Source organism: Phoenix dactylifera, chromosome 2 (assembly GCF_051530095.1).
Source record: "Phoenix dactylifera cultivar Ajwa chromosome 2, Ajwa_hap1_PhDact_Kaust_v1.1, whole genome shotgun sequence".
Taxonomy (NCBI): Eukaryota; Viridiplantae; Streptophyta; class Magnoliopsida; order Arecales; family Arecaceae; genus Phoenix; species Phoenix dactylifera.
Window position 1 is genome coordinate 48486619 of NC_143191.1, and position 20214 is coordinate 48506832.

General features: G+C 37.7%; 1 pseudogene across 1 annotated transcript; it reads right to left on the reverse strand.

Moving 5' to 3' along the window:
* Nucleotides 1-555: 555 nt before the first annotated feature.
* On the reverse strand, nucleotides 556-19696 carry LOC103720163 (nuclear transcription factor Y subunit C-4-like; annotated as a pseudogene). The gene is made up of 3 exons (XR_015975762.2): nucleotides 19582-19696; nucleotides 18671-18734; nucleotides 556-1341 (listed from the first exon to the last, which is right to left on the reverse strand). The product of XR_015975762.2 is annotated as a nuclear transcription factor Y subunit C-4-like (transcript).
* Nucleotides 19697-20214: the final 518 nt, after the last annotated feature.

Sequence of the window (20214 nt, forward strand, 5' to 3'; positions counted from 1 at the left end):
AACCAGCAATGAATGGCTTGCATTTCATGTGAACATCTTCATCGCAAATACCATATCTTACCTGTTAAAAAAAAAAAAAAAGACCTGCTTAATGGGATTTACTATGCAGCACTGAACTAGCAAATTCTTCGCGTGCATTCCATGGTGACACCATTCTCATAGCCTGTAACCTACCATGAAGAAAGAACTATTGTTAAGACCTGACACCAGGGTTCCACCCTCCCAGTGTTGCTCCTTACAAAATTGACCTCACAAGATCATTGACGCCACAGTTATAGATTAAGAACAGTACAATTTATTCTCTATGCAGTCGCAGAATGGAAGCTGAGATAAAACACCACTTTACAAAGTTGTGCCCCCTTCCATCTCCATGCAAACTACATTAGTTTTTTCTTAGTTCACCAACTACCCAACTAAAAAGAGGTCCATCACTAGCTTGTCATAACGACCGCTAGGACTATCTGAACCATTAGGGAACATGCCATTCCATCTAAAAATTAACCTCCCTACATCTGAAGAAACCAGAAACACAAAAGGCTCTCTTAAACTATATCATAAGTTCAACTACTATCGGGCATCTTGTTGCTGCTGTGGCTGGTGCGATATGTAAACCACTGGAGAAGGCAGCTAGGCAGTCTACAATGCTGTTCTAGCTGCCTGATCAATGGGCTTCCTGATGATCACCCCCTGCGCCTGTTATCTGCTGCTGTTGTGGTACATAGTAGTAGGGCATCGTGTTGGCAGGACCACCTATGGCTGGCAAACCAGCTCTCGCTATCCCAAATCCTTCTTCCTTCAATTCATCCCTCGGAACTATATCAACAAGGAAGTCAAATATGTCAGTCCTGGTGATGGCAGCAGCTATATCATTCTTCTGGAGTGTCCTCCTCTTGTTCTCTTCCGTATGCATCCACGATCTCAGCGTCAGCTCCAGTATGAACATCTCACATGCCTTCGCAAAGATCACAGGAGCCTCAGCTGAGATCATCCTGACATCCTCATCCGCTTTCATGATTTTCTTTATCCTGGCGAGAGGCAGGCTGTGGTTCTTGAAGTCATTGGCATGTTCTATCTCTAACATCTGTGTGGCCCAGAAGGTCTGGAGCTGCTGATGTTGCTGCTGCTGATGATGATGATGAAGCTGTTGGATTTGCTGGTAAGCAAGCTGGTGCGGGTTTGTTTGTATGTTGGGTGATAGGGCTCCAATCACTGCAGGAGCTCCGGTTACCATTGCAACAGATTGGTATGGAGGAGCAGCATATGCTGTTTGGGCAGCACAGGTTACAGCTCCCATTACAGGCTGAGACAGCTGAGCGGACCGTTCCATGGCCGGAGTGACCCCTAAATGTTTTGATTATGAGTTTTGGTCACATGACTGAAAAATATAGTACGATACTTAAAAAATTAAGATTATGAGCATTTCAAGATTTAGAGTCAAAAGGAACTAGTAGTTCAATGCTTGCCTAAATTAAGTGTGAAAATTTTACAATTTCATACTCTATAAAAGTTCAGCGGACAACCAAATCATGAGGAGTGCTAATAAATGTATTACATTTTCCCATTAGATCTATGTATTTATTTGAAAATGGTCAGCAATGAGGCTAATATACATTTGCAACACCAGTAAGAAAAAAAAAAGTACTATGGATTTTAATGATAATACAATTTTGCATCTTTTAGCCAGGGTTATACTATAAACTGGATCATGGCAGCACGTGCATTATTCGTTCCATAAGAGGTATTAAAACCAATATGACTTGCATGTAAAACATACTGTCCTACAGATAATCCTGTCAAAAGCACTTGATTTGAAATCTAATAATAACTTGTGCAACATCAACTGGACGTAAAACATTATTCTTAGCTATCATCAACGACCTTTCTTTAGTACATTAAATATTAAACCATCAAGTGACCAAAGATAAAATACATTACTGCAGTATCCATATTCAGAACCCAAACCACTTAAACATCTTTCAAGCTTACAATGCAGTTATGAACATACTTTCCGAGCCCCCAATATCTAATGATTAAATTCTTCAGGAGTTATCTATATGTTAGAATGATGACAATTGCGAAAACAATAATGAAACTTGTCTTGCTTTGAATCATAATGATCTTCTAAATCTTGTGCACTACCTAACTTCACTAGTTGGCAAGAGTTTTACTCATAAGGTCAAAAGAGTGCATACAGACATGGACTGGTTCCAGTTCCCAGACAAACGCATCAGAGGATAGATATTATAATTTAGAGAATACAGGATTCTGCGAGCCACATTCATGTACGTGAGTTAAAATATTAGAATTTGAAAAACAGCTACGTTCGCTCGAAACGAGCAATAGCCACTTCTGCCAGATTAGGTGAAACTTATGTAGGACTTGTTTTACCCAACACTCCTGTACACAATGCTTGTAAGAGCTTCTAGTTGCATAATATTTCATTTGTTATAACCACCATAAATAATTTAATAGTGCCAAATAATATACCAAGTAAAACAAGAAAAATATTTGAAGTCTTTTAGATTAAAGTCTTAAAAGGATGTTTTCTTTTCCAAAATAAGCTATTCCAATAAATCATGAAAAGGGAAACTGAAAAAATAACAAGATAACAATTAAAGAAATTTGAGCTTAAAAAACATATTCTGGTGCAGCCTCCTCGAAACTCTGTACTTACAAAAGTCATCAGCTCCTTAAACTTTTATAAGCTTCTTGAATCATTCGCCTTCAGATTTTAATAATCATATATTGTTTCTAACAACCAGATCCTTTTCCAGTTGACATGGAAATGTTTGATTTCATATTCATTCAAGGATTTGAGCTTTTGAAATATCATGATTATTCTTATCATTCTTGCAAGTATTTTACTAGATTATGCAAGTTCAAGAAAATGCCAAATGATTAAATACGTGCTATACCATTCATCTATAAGAGTAGAGGTTATACCCAAACTGCAACAGCTATACTAAAACTTAAGTCGTGAGATACATTATGAAGTTATAGGAAAAGGCGATGGAACCAAGATTACAATAGAATAACAATGATCTTCAAGAACTAACTTGCATTTGAACCAAGAAATATGATAATCAATGCTATCATTTAAAAAGACAATTGAAAATATTTGGAGAAAAGGAAACAAACTTACATGGCCTTTGTCACCTTGGGAACAGCATATGATAAGAATATCATTTAGGCCCTGTTTGGACTCCAGAAGATCTTATCAGTCTGATAAGATCTTCCTGGTGAGGCTTTAAGTTTAACCAATACAATGGAATTTGGCTGGTTGAAAGACATTGGGAAAGCTGGGCAACAACTAATTCCTATGTTTGAGAAATAAGTTCGAACCATGTTGAAAATCATCCCTAAAAAATAGGATAGCTATATCTGGCTGCCCGATTCTCATTGAGTCACCCGGTTTCCTATGTATTTTTAAGAAAGAAGCCCCCTACTAGGAATATCTTATTGGACCATTAAGGTCTTTTGCCACCCAAACATGCATTTATTGTAAAGTGGTGGGTTCAAAAGCAAGGTCTGCAATCTCGGTACCAGATACTATATCGGTACCTTATCGGTTCGGTACAGTACAGTTCGGTACATCTTTGTACTGAAATAGCTCTCTAACTATTTTTTCCAATTTTTATCTCGATACGCCTCGGTCCACACCAAAGTACGGGCGGTACGGACTTGTACCGACTTAAAGATATGCTTCATACCGATTTTCTTCCGGTACGGGGTGGTACGGCAGACCTCATTCCCAAGTCTGGATAACAAATATGTTGAAATTTTTTTGGGCAATCATGTTGGAGCATTGATGAGTATCTAGTAATTACGCTAAGACAATTGTGTTTCTGATCATGATGAGCATACATCAACTATCATCAGTAAGTATTTACTTTCTTTAAAATTCAACCCTTGGTGCATTTGCTGACTGCAAAAAATTCAATATTTATTAAGACAATCTATATTTTGCAAATGATACAATGTTGATTTATTGGAAAAGGGACAAACTTAATTCTAAGTTGGAATTGTGAATGAAATTCCTCAGAGGAACAAGCTTTTCGAAATAGAAGAATCAGAAACAAAATATGCAATATTAGGCAAAATGAAAACAAATCGAGGCCCTGTCAAATTTGATAGCCAAAAGATACCAGATTTCAGTGGTTTATTAGCTCAGTCTAGTGAAAAGGAATATAGAAACAAATGTAGGCATATATAATTAACATTAGAGCAGAGATGATGACACAGAGAAAGGTGCTTCTGAGTATCATCTGACCAGTGCATTCTTTGGCTGTTTAAAGGATACTTTATGCTTGGAGTAATACTTATCGTGATTTTTTTATCAACATTCAACATTTTTTTCTTAAAAAATCATTTTGAGTTAGTGCCATTACTAAACAAACATACTCCAAGAAACATAAAAAAAAGAAGGCCGAATGCACGAGCCCCCCACCATTGCAGGGTTTGAGAAGGGTAAGATATACACAGAAGTAAAGAATGCGACAAACAAATATATGTTCTCAAAAAGACTGCTGCTTCAAATCCTAACGAACTTTGTCACTTGACGGTGGGAACTCTATCAAACAGAAGAAGAGTATGACCAGATATGACAAGATACTAGTTTAGGGGAGTGACAAAGCATAAGAAACTAAACCAAGTAAAAAATTATTGATGATTACAAGCTTTCATTTATGAAGATACAAATCAATAGAGACAGTAAGATACAGAAATTAAAAGGATAAGAAATAGGCTATTAGTCCATTACTAGATGCTACGATGTAAGATAACTAATGCTTTGAACTGTATATAATAAACTGTAGAATTTGAAGAAGGAAAATTTGGCCAGTTTTGGGATAAAAATGAAGTCACAAGCTCAAAGGTTGGGAATTATTTTACAGGATCAGTCAAGGAAAAATAATAAAGGACATGAGGGTAAATCTAGAAAAAAAAATTCAATAAGGAAATAGAAGTGATAGCATGCTTAGTTTTGCAAGAAAAAAATAAGTTAATGGGATTTGACAGTTGCATGTATTCCATTGGAACATCTAGACTTCTTTTCTTTAATTTATTAAATGCACACTCAATAATACCTCAATTTTTTATAAATAAAAAGGAGATCTAGAAGACCCATATCTGTTCAAAAGCTAAGTCAAACTGAGTACTGATTGAATCTTAAACCTTGCCCCAATATCTATTAAAAGGGGGGAAAAGGAGGTATATGATAAAGGATCACGTGGTTAAGCATGCTCGCAAACACAAATAAGTAGTAGCAGCCGTAATGTCACTTTCATGAGCACATTATGTTTCTACTGTCAAGGATGGAAATGTTCACAAGGGTTGAGCCCAAAACCTGTAGACAACCAAAAACCTTCAAATTGCATCAATAGTTAGCCACATCCATCGTAAGCCTTAGCAGCAACATAAACTCATAAATCAAAGAGCGACATAAAAGAAAGGGAAAATAGAATAACCAGAGCAACATGTAAATTCATATTCTACAGAATGTTATCTGAGTAAAAAGAATTCTTAGACATGTCAAAATTCATCCTACTGCATAGCAAGATGAATTTGTAATTCCCATGCCCCCCCGAAAAAAGTGATATACTAAAAAACTCCCCGTGAAATTTATTTTATCCCACCAAAACATAATACACGTTATACAACAAAAAGTATTTGCATGTTATTTATGTTCATGCTGTATATTTTAGTATAGTAAAATAAAACATCTTTTGTGAAGTAACTTAAATTCTAATTTTGAGTCAATTTGGTTTAAATTATCCCTGGTTTGTCCTAAATGACAACAAATAAAAGTTAATTTTCTTTTGAAAACTTATTTATTCAACTAACATTGACGATGATCATTTGGTGCTAATCAAACTACAAAAACATCAAGACTTCATGACATTGTGACATGTCACTTACGCATGCTATGTGACATACAGATGAATTATTAACATACTTGCTCGTCTTATGATACATCCAGCATACAACTCTTAATGTTGTTGAAAGTTGTTCATCCCTATTAACTTTGGTTGCAAGTCTGAAGCCTAATAAACAACGTTGATCGAGTCATTATCAGCTTAAGCTTTTGGGGTCAAATTCTTAGTTAACATGACATCGTAGCTTATTTTGCCGCACTTGAGTGGAACCACCCTTTTTCTTTGCCCCCCGCCCCGCCCCAACAAAAAAAAAAAAAAGAAAGATGGGCGGGGTGGGTGGTGCTAATATATATATTTTGATCCATTCCCTATCATCTCAAACTTGTCGGTTCAAATGATAAGTTAACCGTAAAGCACTCTCAACCCCTAAAAATGCCTTACAATAATAAATAGTTTATATTCTGCATTTAGCACTGGCACTTTTTGGGGTCATGGTGTTCAAATGCATATGTTAGTTTTGTTTATTGCATGTCATTACAGACTGAGTAATTACATATAGGTACCGTTTTATTCATGACCCTTGTTTATGTTGCATTAAAAGCCCTAATATGCAAAAAAACATTTTACAGGAGAAAAGGAATTTGGGCCTCATGAGTCTTCATCTAATATTTGGAAAAATAAGGCTGCACTAATGACACCAATGTTATTGCTTGCCCATACAGCAATCCAAATTTCTGCCTCAGAGCATGCAGTTCTGACAAAAGCATTCACACATACTGCAAAGATTTTTGATAAAATAGACAATCAACGATACCTACAGAAAACCAACCAGCTCAATAGACATGTCCAAATTTCACTTTCCTCAATTAGCTCATTAAGAAACTCTGAGAGATACAAAACATCATTTAGATGGGTTCATCTCTCCTTAATCTCATCATTGACATTACAATTTACATCAGTCCATGCATCTTAGCAATTCTACACCTTCTACGCTCATTAACCTTTCATTCATAACCATTTTTTCCTTCAAAATAATGGGAAAAAAAATCCTGCAAGAACAATAGGGAATATAATTAATCTGGTTGGGATTGGGATAGCTGTGAAATGGCAATTGCCAAAGGAGGTACTTATGAGTTTGGGAAATACTCTAGCAAAACCCAATCTATTACTTTTTGTTCCCAAAAGTAAACTGGCTCCACTATGCGATGCACCAATTCCTTATCATATGCCTCCTATCTAAATCTATCACCTTCCGGATGTTTCTTGATCATCTGTTTTCAACAAAAACCCCACCTAAAATATTTCCCCCTTTCTCTATTTACAGATTGGATTCACACCTTTCTTCTTCTTTCCAATATCTAACACATCTCTCTCTCGCATCCCCCCCATCTCTACTCACCTAACATCCCTCATGTTTGGTCAGCCTAACAGTTACCTTCTCTTCTTATCCAATTTCTCCTTAAAATTCTCTTAAATATTTCTCCTTGATGTCCCTCATTAAATTACCTTTAACAATGGCATGTTAGTTAATGGTTCAAGAAAACCCTCACCATACTATACCGAATCGGACGGTACAGGGCATATCATATCGTACAAGTTCGATACCAATACGCAATACGGGGGGGCATACCGACACTCGGTATGTTGAACCGGCTCCTGCACCGGGCGTACTGATACAGTAATAAGGTAGCATCGGTATGGGGCTTGGTACCAAGATGGCTCACCTTGCGTGACATCCATCCAGCCGACTCTCTTTGTAATTCTTGTCCGGTATTTACTTGGTTTTCATTTCATTCTTATATTTTTCACTTGACTCAATTTGTGATATTTTATTTTTTATCTATTTTGTTGTATTTTGTAGTTTATCTACTTCTGTCTAATACTTTGGAGTGTCATTTTTTATTTTACTTTCTAATTTGTATTTTATTTTCTATTTTTATAATTTATTTTCCCTTTCTTGAATTTGTTTTCTTAATTCAATTGATTTTGTTCTTTTAGTTATACATCTCGTTAATGTGATTCTTCATATTCCCCCTTCAAACATGGGCACATGCTCACTTGCAACTTTAACTTTATTTTGAAAAGAAAAAGGCATGTTGCAGGGACCACAATTTTGACATCAAAGAGTTTTACTCCTTCAGCAAATGTAACTAATGTGTTAGACCTATAAGCGCATGTTGGTCTCCTTGGCCTACACATACTCTAGGCTAGTCACGTATCGCACTTGCTGGTTCAACCAGCTCCTTCACCTGTGGGTTTTTTTTTTGGATGTCAGCTTCATCTCTTCCCCATCACCTTTCCTTTTTTATCATCTAACACCTCAATGCTAATGCCATCAAGACAACACCCTCAGCTGACATTTGATTCCAAGATCTTTAGAACCTTTTGATGTTTTGCCAACAACACACACCACTGCCATGAGCCCTATATCCTAATCTCAATCTTTCTCTACCTTATTTATTACTAGAGAGATAATATGCATTGACAATTGTTGCTCCATTGGCAGCCACAATAGTGGGAACATGGAGCTGCTAAAAGCTAGAATCAATGGCATCCTTCTATTTCCCTTTGTTTCTCTCTTTTTCTTACTAGAAATGGGACCTTTGCTCGCTTAACTTCATCTTGTCATGGATGGCTGGTTTGACATCAACAGGAGCACAATCAGTGATCCAATAAAAAACCTCATATTTCCCTTTAGCACTTGGTCTCTTAGAAAGTTAGAATAGTCACTGTTACGACCTCCAAAGCCATCGCCCTCCACTACTGTTCTTCCCCTCCAACTCCTCCAAGGAGTTCATGACCATTGCAATCCTCATACAAGTGCCAATCATCAAAGCATGTGAAGGTCGGGAACTGGCTGACCTCCAGAGCATAAGGTCAAGAAGTGCTTGCTCTCTTATTCTTCTATAAATTATCATGATTACGTTCAAAATCAAACAGGAGCTGAATAGACTCAATGTTCCAGTGAAATCATCCCAAAAGATGATACAAACTGGTCTTTCAATCCAGTAGGCCATTACTGAGGTTGGTTCTCTTTTTTTCTTTTTTTTAATACTCAAAGGACAACAAGAATGAGGTCCATGGAACCATTAGCCAATTGAAGCATCTACAAGTGAATCAAAAGTTTAATATGCTTGAAGAGCTGACCTAAACCCATCCAAATAAAATGATGTTTTGATGGCTTAAATTTAGATTTTGAAAAATATATAATTAGGCTTCATTAATTACAAGGTGTGGTCCTCTGGTAATTTAATATGTTATGTATCATTGCACTTTTTGTAAGCAATAATGTATTTATATATCACACAAATATGAATTTATAATACATTTAACAACATCTTATCGCAGAAGATTGAGGCATTAAATTTTAAGCTCCTTTGTCAGATAAAAAGCACTTTCCATCTATGTCAGATCATAAATTAATTCTCATATGCATTGTGGACTTGATGTCAAGTTCAAATTTTACAACATATGACCCAGTTTCTTTTAAAAGGTGATAAGATGGAGTAATGTGAAGGCCTCAAAAGTTTATGAAGGCAGTTCAAGCAGAACCAAATTCTCAAAAGCCTATACCTCCTACCCAGTTATTGATGCTTCCAGCACATACATTCCAGATTCTTCTAAACCTGGAAATCCCCTCTTTAAAATTCTAACGTAATAACATCGGTGCCAAAGTGCTCTGTGTTACTTTTTTTAAGACACGGATGACCGCATGCTAACCACAAGGAAAATTTCAATCAGCAAATTGGATGGACTTCTAAAAGGCATGTTCAAGAAGTGAAAAGCATAATGCATGCAATATTAAGGTTTCTTTATCTTCATAATGTAGATTACACAGTTTCCATCCAAATCGATTCCACTTTTAAGCACCAGATATCTCAGCAAAAATTGTTAACACCTAACAGCTTAACTCAATAAGCAAAGGAATCAAATCAACTCAAAATTTCAATAAGATAAAACAATAGCATACAACCAATTTCCTCAAAACTTTAGGTTCCACAACAGCCAATTCCCCAGCAATCGGAATTATGAAATCTCAATTCCCATGGAAAAAGCACAACCAAAACCTGATCAGAACGTAATCATAGACAAACAAACAACTACATGCAAGTAATGAGGTAGAAATAAAACCATTATGAGCTTATCCATAATTGAAATGGTTGAAAACAGATGAGGTTTTGACCTAGTCAAGCCCTAAGCGTCCACACGTTTTTTGGCTCTACAAATTCAAAACGTGGTGTCGTGGTTAGTTACAATAGGAGTCCAAAACAGAAGCGTCTTTTGGTTTTTGAAAGACTCCTGAAAGGTTGCTATCTCCTCTCCTCTAAGACTCTATAAAAAGCGAGCCTCTACACAAGTTTAAAGGGTGAGTCATTGAATCAACAGTGATTCATATATAGAGAGTTAGAGAGAGATACAGTGAGTGGGAAAGTCTTCACCACTAAGGGATCATCTCTAGAGGGATCGTCATTGGGGTAACCATTCTCGGCCCGGGAACTTGAAGGGTGGAATCAACAAGAAGACTCTAGTAGCTTTCTAAAGGGAGACGTGCAAAGAAGATCTTGGTCGTGATCGTGGGCTGTAAGATAAGCAAGAGATCCAGGTAATTTCAATATTTGCTGCATAAGGTAAACGCTATGATCTTTTGTTTGCTATTTAACATTGGTATTAGAGCCACGATCTACTTGTTTTTGCCCTCATGGATGTGATTTCATGATTTTCTATGCCATCATTTGCATGTTGGATGAGTTCGCAATGAAAAATTTGCATAACTTATATATTCGGATTTCTCATTTGAGGTTCCATTATGGCATGTTTTTGGTGAAACTCTTTACATGTTTATGTTCCTTATGATGTCAGTAACATGATAGTAAAATATCTTGAAGTTTCGTGCTCCATAGAGGGAGAAATTTGAAACACTAATTTTTGATTGCTCAAACAAGGCCGAATGTTTCAGACTATTTTTAACATGATAAACATCATTTATTGAAACAATTGATTTGATGGTTTGATAGAGGATTTCAAGAGCTTTAAAACGACATATCATATGCGTAATTTCAACTTGAATTGAGTAAGTTACGGCTGATAGAATATGTGGTTGAGATAAGGCAAAACCAAAAAAAAACATGGGGCTGGAGGTTGAAGATGACGAACAGTGCCATACAGCACGTCATAAGTTGTGGCGACTATTGAAAACTTGTGCCTGCAGATACAAACAAAAATTCCTATTGCTGGGACTCGAACTAGAGTCTCTCGAGTGAGAACCGAGTATCCAAACCAACTAGACTACAACATATTACATAATAATATTTTTTGGAGGGTTAAAATATAGGTTGACAACTTGTGCTCATCAACCCCAAAATAATAATTAAAAAATAAAAAAAAATCATATAATTTTTGGCAGTGCACTAGAAAATATTATTGACCTCTAGAGATCAATATCATGGCATGAATCTTCTAGTTTGACTTAGTTAGCTATTTCCATGATTGAAATAACATGTTTATCGTATATGTTTTGAGTTGAATTACACAATTGAATACATTATTATACTTATTGGCTTAATATGTTGTGAAATCAAAATATGATCGTTTTTTGGATGCAATCAATGTGCAATTTTGATGTATACAAGAACATTTTTTTTTTACATTATGGATTAAATTGGTTGATTCCTCCTTTAGTGTGATAAGAAACTCAATTAGATGTAGTGTTCTAACTTACATAGTGAGAGATGATTACTAGCTTTGCAAAATTTTCGATCTCATTACATTAGAAAGAATATCATGGTCTGATTTGGAGTTAAAATGTTAAATGTGTGCTAATGTCGACCTCGTGCGTTGAATGTAGTTAAAATGGCCACTAAGAACGTTGTTGCTGACCTTACTAAAGGAGAGAAACTAGATGAAACCAATTATGATATGTGGCACAGGAAGATCCAATATCTCCTTAAGGAGCAGGATGTCTTAGAGACTTTGACTCATAGCATGAGCCAACCTGAAGATGGAAATACTGCTCAGCATTGCCGTGATATGGATGCCTACCAGGCTTGGGCTAAGAAGGATCGGTACACACGCTTTACTATGCTTAGCAGCATGCACAATGATCTGATTGGGCAGTTTGAAAACTTCTCAATAGCCCAAGATATGTGGAACCAACTGAAGATTGCCTATGGAGGGACATCAGCAACTAGGTTGTGTGCTCTTACTCTGAAGTTTGAGTAGTATGTAATGGACTCAAGGCACTCGATGGCTGAGCATTGGAGGACTATATCCGCTTTAATCCACGACCTAAAGGCTGCCGGCAATAATCTCACTGATGAACAACAGGTTACAACAGTGATACGAACTTTGCCTGAGTCCACTTGGGGGCAGATGAAGCTTGTTCTCACACATAACGAGAACATTAAGACTTTTGCTGATATATCTTGCCACCTTGAGCTAGAGGCAGAGCGTCTTAAGGCACACCGTGCAACTCTGCTTGTTGCTCAAGAAGGGCAGCGCAAGGCATTTGGGCCTAAGCGCAAAGGCAGTGGGAGATTCTCTAGAAAGACAAAAGGTCTTGGGCCCAAAGATGGAAGGACTGCAAAGCGCCACCGAGGCAAGCATGCTGGCAAGAAAGATAAGTCCAAGATGAAGTGCTATAACTGTGGAGAAATAGGTCATTTCACTAGTGAGTGCACTGAGACGAAGAAGGTATTCACTAAACACAACTCTCTCATTACATTTGTATGTTCGCATGTGCTTGTTGCTCACCCGATCCCTGATTGAATTGTAGACTCAGGAGCAACCAAACATGTAGCTCGAGATCGAGTTGGGTTCGTAGATTATAGACGGATACCAGCGGGTACACAGTATGTTATATTGGATAACGGAAGTCGAGAAGTACTTGGGGTTGGCACCTACCAACTCAAGATGCGTCTAGGACGCTTGTTGCTTCTCCATGATGTGCTCTATGCACCTGGTGTTTAATGTAATCTGTTTTCAGTTATTGCTATGCTAGAGCTTGGTTTTAGTTTTCATTTTGATGGCACTCAGTTGGATTTTTATTTGGATAAGACTTTGTACAGACATGGCTATCTTTCAAATGGTTTATTTAGATTGGATTTGGATAATTCATCTTTTTCTCTCATAGTTGTTAATGATGATGATGTTGTTTCTGAATCTTTGAAATGTCATGCTAGACCAGGACACATGGGAAAAGATAAAATAGTTAGACTAGCTAAAGAAGGCCTATTGGGGACTCTCGCTAATGTAAGCCTACCTGTGTGTGAACCATGTCTAGCTGGGAAAACCTGCAGGAAGCCTTTTGGAAAGGCACCTAGGGCATCTCGTCCTTTAGAGCTGGTTCATTCAAACATTTGTGGACCTATGAATGTAAAGACGCGCCATGGCACCTTTTATTTCCTTACCTTTATAGACGACTACTCACGCTTCAGTTATGTCTATCTGATCTCCCATCGCTTTGAGGCTTTGAAATGCTTCCAGCGCTTTGTAGCTGAGGTTGAGAATTAGAAAGATATGAATTTGAAAATTCTTTGAACAGATCGAGGTCGTGAATATTTGTTAAATCAGTTTCACAGATTTTGTGAGGAGAAAGGGATACGCAAGCAATTAACAATCCCTAGAACTCCACAACAACATGAAGTTGCAAAAAAAAAGGAATCGCACGTTACTGGATATAGCTAGGTTGATGATGGCACAAGCTAACCTCCCAATATCCTTCTGGGGAGATGCTCTCTTAATTGCAGCCTACATCCTTAACCATGTGCCTTCCAAGTCAGTTCCAAGTACCCCATATGAGTTATGGAATGGCGCAAAACCTAGTTTGGAACATTTGCGGCCTTGGGGTTCTACAAGATATGTTCATAACACCTCTCACAAGGATGGAAAACTTGGTCCTAAAGCTAATAAGCAAATCTTTATAAGATATTCAGAAAGCTCAAAAGGATATGTAATGTTTGGTGAACATCCTGACGGTGGAATGTCTGAGATAGAATCACGTGATGTCACATTCATTGAGAATGATTTTTCCAATATTGGTGAAGTAAATAAAAGTCTTGAACTTTATGATTTGCAAGAACTTGAAGGAGTTGCACCATCTTCTCGTGAGGATAGAGAAACGCAATCTCATCCTGAAATTGCCAAAGATAGTAGGAGTGACTCACCGGTCAGTGGGAGTGTACTACAAGAGAGTGTCCCACAAAGAGCGTGGAAGTATTCCCCATCGTCGTTTTGAGATTGAAGGGGAGTTGTTCATAGGTACTCCGTCTGACTTTGATGAGCCCACTTCTTATGAAGCATTGACTTCGCCCATTTCGAATGAATGGTTGGCTGCTATGAAAGATGAGATGAGTTCTATAGAAAGGAACTAAGTATGGGAATTGGTTGATCTTCTGCCTGGGCGCAAGACCATAGGGAACAAGTGGGTCCTAAAGGTCAAGCGAAAGGCAGATAGATCGATTGACAAGCGTAAGGCACGTCTCATGGTGAAAGGCTATACCCCAAGAGAAGGTATAGATTATGATGAAACATTCTCCCCAATGGTGAGATTTGCTTCAATTCGCCTTATTCTAGCTATTGTTGCATATCTAGATTTGAAACTCTTTCAAATGGATGTGAAGACTGCATTTCTCAATGGAGAACTAAATGAAGAGATCTATATGGATCAACCTGTTGGATTTGAGGTTCAGGGGCAAGAGCGCAAAGTATGCTGCTTTAAACGTTCCATTTATGGCCTTAAACAGTCGTCTGGACAGTGGTACTTCAAATTTTATCAGGCCATTGTTTTGATTGGCTTTGAAATGTTGGAAGAAGACCATTGTGTGTATGTCAAACATGCAGAAAAGAACTTCTTGATTCTGTCTCTATATGTGGATGACATCTTGTTAGCTGGAAATGACATGGAGATGATTGTCACCACAAAAGTGTTGTTGTCCTCTATTTTTAAGATGAAGAACATGGGGGAAGCAAATTATGTGCTTGGAGTAAAGATCCTAAGAGATCGATCTAGAAGGCTCCTTGGTTTGTCCCAAGAGACTTACATCAAGAAAGTCTTAGAGCAATTCCGTATGCATAACTCCAAACCTATAGATACTCCAATTGAGAAGGGTTATGCTTTAAGTCTTGAACATTGCCCTAAGAATGATGAGGAGAAGAATAAAATGGCAAAAATTCCTTATGCGAGTATAATTGGGAGGCTGATATACGCTATGATGTGTACACGACAAGACATTTGCTTTGCAGTAGGCATGGTCAATCGTTACCAAAATAACCCAGGACCTGCTCATTAGCAAGCAGTTAAAAGGATCTTCCGATACCTTCGTGGGACTTCGGATCTCGTGCTTTGCTATCAGGGTGGAGACTTGAGATTAAGAGGCTATAGTGATGCTGATTGGGCCAGTGATAAAGATGAGTGAAAGTCCACCACCGGTTATGCATTTCTACTCAATGGAGGGGCTATCTCTTAGTGTAGTAAGAAATAATCTTGCATTGCCTTGTCCACAATGGAGCCTGAGTATGTTGCTTGTTCAGCAGCTGTACAAGAAGCTGTTTGGTTGAGGAGATTCTTTCAGCACTTAGAGATTACAACCATTACAGATGATGCTGTTAAGATATATAGTGATAGCATGGCAGCTCTGGCATATGCCAAGGTTTCCAAGTATAATGGCAGGACCAAACACATAGATATGCATTTTCACTACATCCGTGATGTTGTTGCACGAGGGGAGGTAGTCCTACAACACATCTCAACTAGCAAGATGATAGTTGACCTCCTTACTAAGGCTACAGCTAGAGGTGTTTTCAAACTCATGTAAGGAGTTTGGGACTTTATAGGATTTGACATTTAGTAGTGATACCTTATTGGACATTGTAATCATTAGTATCTTTTGCATAAATGAAATTGTGCTTCTATTTGTGATTTGATTGATACTATAGCACACATGAATTTGATGATGTGTCACTAGGCTAAGATCAATCCACTCACATGGATGATCACCTTAGCGCTTGAATAGCGAGTAGCCGAGTAGGATGAGACAATATAATTACTTGGGCGCTTGAAAGCGAGCAAGTAATTATCTTGATGCTCAAGGAGCATGCACGATGAATCAAGAGAATGTCACCTTAGTTGAGCTAAGATGAGACTATTGATAGTCACACATGAAGTACTCACACAACTTCATGAAGCCTGAATAAAGTCGAATATGAGATCTTAGATAGGTGCTTGAAGAGCGCCTGTGCTAAGAAACTCAAGTTAGGGCGCCTTTATGGTGGCTAGACTAAGATTCGTACAGCATATGAGCGTGACAAGCCCAATTGAGTGGGAGCTTTGCTATAGCATACATTTCATACTATATGTGCTATGGACAACCAATTGAGGGAGTGACGAGATAGATCCCTGCTCTGTCACTATGTGAGCCCTAATAGACCAATAAAGAGTCTATTATGTGCCCTTTCTAACTTGGAACTATGTTATGAAGTGGATACTCGATGTTGCTACTTTAGCATATTTTTTTCTAGGGCTATGAGTAAATACAGTCTCACGGAGCATGTCTATGAAAGCAGTCAAGTAAAAATGGATTGACATGAGTGTCTGAGGAAGACTGTTTGGATTCACACTGTTATGGCTTATAGCCCAGGCGATTATATCATTTTGTTTTGGTATAATCCTAAGCATAGGTGATATAGGTTGAGTATTGTTTTTGAGCTATAAACTCATGAGGAATTAAAGATGCTCGACCTGATGTGATTAAATAGTTGGGGCATAAACGAGATATTTTGAGTGATGTGCTATGTTAGTAAAATGATAACTTAATATGGCACTCCTACCATATCCTTTCTTGTCAAGTCGCACGCTTCATTTTCTGCATGAAGGGATGATCAAATTAGAGATCCAGTGAAGACAGTTTACATAGATGACACCCAATGTGGACGAGTGGGAGATGTTGAAAATAGATGAAGTTTTGACCTAGTCAAACCCTGAGCGTCCATATGTTTTTTGACTCTACAAATTCAAAACATGGTATCGTGGTTAGTTACAATAGAAGGAGTCCAAAACAGAAGCGTCTTTTGGTTTTTGAAAGACTCCTGAAAGGTTGCTATCTCCTCTCCTCTAAGGCTCTATAAAAAGAGAGCCTCTACACAAGTTTAAAGGGTGAGTCATTGAATCAACAGTGATTCATATATAGAGAGTTAGAGAGAGATACAGTAAGTGAGAAAATCTCTAGAGGGATCGTCATTGGGGTAACCATTCTCGGCCCCAGGAACTTAAAGGGTGGAATCAACAAGAAGACTCTAGTAGCCTTCTAAAAGCAGACGTGCACAGGAGATCTTGGTCGTGATCATGTGGTGATCGTGGGCTGTAAGATAAGCAAGAGATCCAGATAATTTCAATGTTACGCTGCATAAGGCAAATGTTGTGATCTTTTGTTTACTATTTAACAGAAATAAAATAGAGAATAATATAAAAAATAAGTTAGTCAAGTTAAATGCAACCAAAAACAGTTGGCAATCCCACTCCATCCATGAACCTTGATCGAGTCACCTCTAAGATTAGAAACCCGACACTAGATCTCAACTAATTCCTCACAAATCAAAGAGAAAACACCAAAACCCTTTACCATTAATCCTACAAAAAGTTCTTATTAAAGTCTGGACATTTTTTTTCAAGTAATGCCACAGCCAATCAATGCCGAGCAGAGGAAGATCCAAACAAAAGAAAACTCCCTCTGATAACGACAAATTCTTGATAACAAAAATAATAATAGTAATAATAACAGTAAAATTAGTTGAAATAATAATAAGCTTAGATAGAACCCCACATTACAACTTTACAGGGCAGAAACTAAACAGATGCCAATTCAAACATGAACTTTCATTCAAATAAAACTTCTTCAATGTGAACCATGAAAATTAATATTCTTACTGTACAAGTTTACAAACTACAATTTTAAAGTACGATAAAAATGAGGACATGGTAATAAGAAATGAATGTTTAAGCACAACTGAGTGAGAGGAGGTGACAAGAGGTGGCTTTTCTAGGGTGAAAGGAAAGGGATTAGTTTAGGGAAGTGTTCATTTGACGAATTTGGGGAAGGGCTTTTCATATGACTTGAATTTTCAGGTCAGGCCAGTTCATGCTCAGATAGTGTCGGGTATATTTTGGCTTGGCTCAAATTAGACCTAGGTAATATGCAGATATAGTTAAGTCAGAATTCACAATACCCAAACCTGACCCAAGATTTGAAAACAGGTACAGGCTTTTAGTCCCAACATGAGCCACGGTTATTAAAAAATAGTTTGAGCCAGGTCTAACCAGGTTGGTTGATGGTTTGACCCAACCCATTTCAGCCCTAGATCCAACTTGCTTATCTATTCTGCTCTGTCCAAGAACTAAATTGTATGATTGATCAAAACCCCACATCAAATTTCCTACCACTAGCTGAAGACACCTGTGAATCACAACTATACATTGCAAAAAGGAGTCCTAATATATCCAACTATGGCATTCAAATCGACCAATTTAATCACAATTAAACAGCCAAAGATCCAAATCTCTACTATCAGCAAGGTGGTAAATTTTCAGGCTACTTGTACGAATTTTCTCAGGGAGAAAAAAAATGGAGCCGTGAAGGCTTGAACCAAATGAAAAAACCTATGACAAAGCAGCACAAAATGGGGCATATCAAAATTATCGGGCTCAACTATATTGATCAAATCTATAAAATGAACTCAAAGAGAAGTGATGAAACTTCAATATCATTCTATATAAAAGCTGTTGGTAGAAGTATAAATGAAAATACCTATGATAAAGCAGCACAAGACAGGGTGGATCAAAATTCTCTGCCTCAACTGAGTTGATCAAATCTACAAAATGAACAAAAAGAGAAGTGATTAGACTTTGTTGACAATTTGTTACAAAAGCTGACAGTGGTACAAATATAATCCCTGATCACATTCTCCAATATCCTAAAACCGCCTTCAAAAACCAAATTGTGAACTTGTAATCCCTCATCAAAAACCCAAGTTTTCATAGAAATGTCGACAAAAGAATCATCTTCCAATGCCAGCACATTTGAATAGATGAGTACAAGCTAGCAAGCTCCTAATATAATCAACAAAAATCCCAGGAAATAAAGGCAAGACCTAAAACACCACGCTTCCAGATGAAAGAACAGAACCACCACATCAGATTCCTCATACGGTCCATTCAAACCCTAGAAATCAACAGATACATTGTGGAACCATGCGAAATCCGCCACAAAAACACCAACAACCAAAAACAAAATCAGACAGGACGGACATCAAAGTATACCAATAGATTTTGCTGCACATATTTTTAAATTCTGATAACGGATTTTGAAAATAAAGAAACAGAACTACATTTTAATGCGTCTCTTTTTATCTCCATCAGAAAGCACCAACTGAAAACGATACCAAAGGTACCTGAGAAATTTTGAAGTACAAAATTCGAATTAACAGACAAAAACAGAGAACTAGAGAGAGAGAGAAGCATATGAATCGATTTTGAAAACGAAAATCTTAAAAAGAACTACAATGCCAAGATTTTTTTTTTCCTTTCTTGATCAGAAAACGAAACGAAAAAACGCATACAACAAATGACACCAAAAGCACCTAAGAAATAAGAAGCAGAAACTTCGAACTAGTAGAGAAATAAAGCTAAAAAATTGGGGTTTTTTTTTACTATTTTTACCTGCGAGAAGACGAACGGCTCCAATGGCTCCCTTGGAAAGTCTGAGCAGGGAGCGAAGAGAGAAATCAAGAAAACAGGGAGAGAGGGGGGAGGGAAAAAGAAGCGGGGAATAGGGTGCGGGGGCCACGTGTATGGTGGGGCCAATGACGTTCTTTGTACGTGGAAACATCTGATTGGCCGGATGCTGTCTGGGATAAAGACGTTGTGCTGGAGGGTAATTTTGTGAATTTTGGACAGTCCAGGGGTGTCTGCCTTTCTTGGTGGCTGTTCAGTGGGTGGTTCTATATACACCCCCCCTATTGCTAAGGACACCCCCCAAAAACCAAAAAGAAAATACCCAAACTAACCTTTAGTGTAATTACCATATTGCCCTTGAAATTTTCTCATACACCCCCCTTCCTCCTCCTCCGTTTCGTTTTGAAAAGAAAAAAAAAAAACACCCCTCAAACCCCCCTTAAACCCCTCGATCCATTTACATCGTTTAGGCGATCTTTGAAGGAGATTTAAGCCCCATTCGAAGCATGGACAAGCAACTAGTGATTTGGGACAAAGAATCAGCCGCAAAGGTACGTGTTCCACCTTGTTTCGAAATTTTTTTTTTTCACGGTTCGTGCTCCGTTCGGCACTGGATCA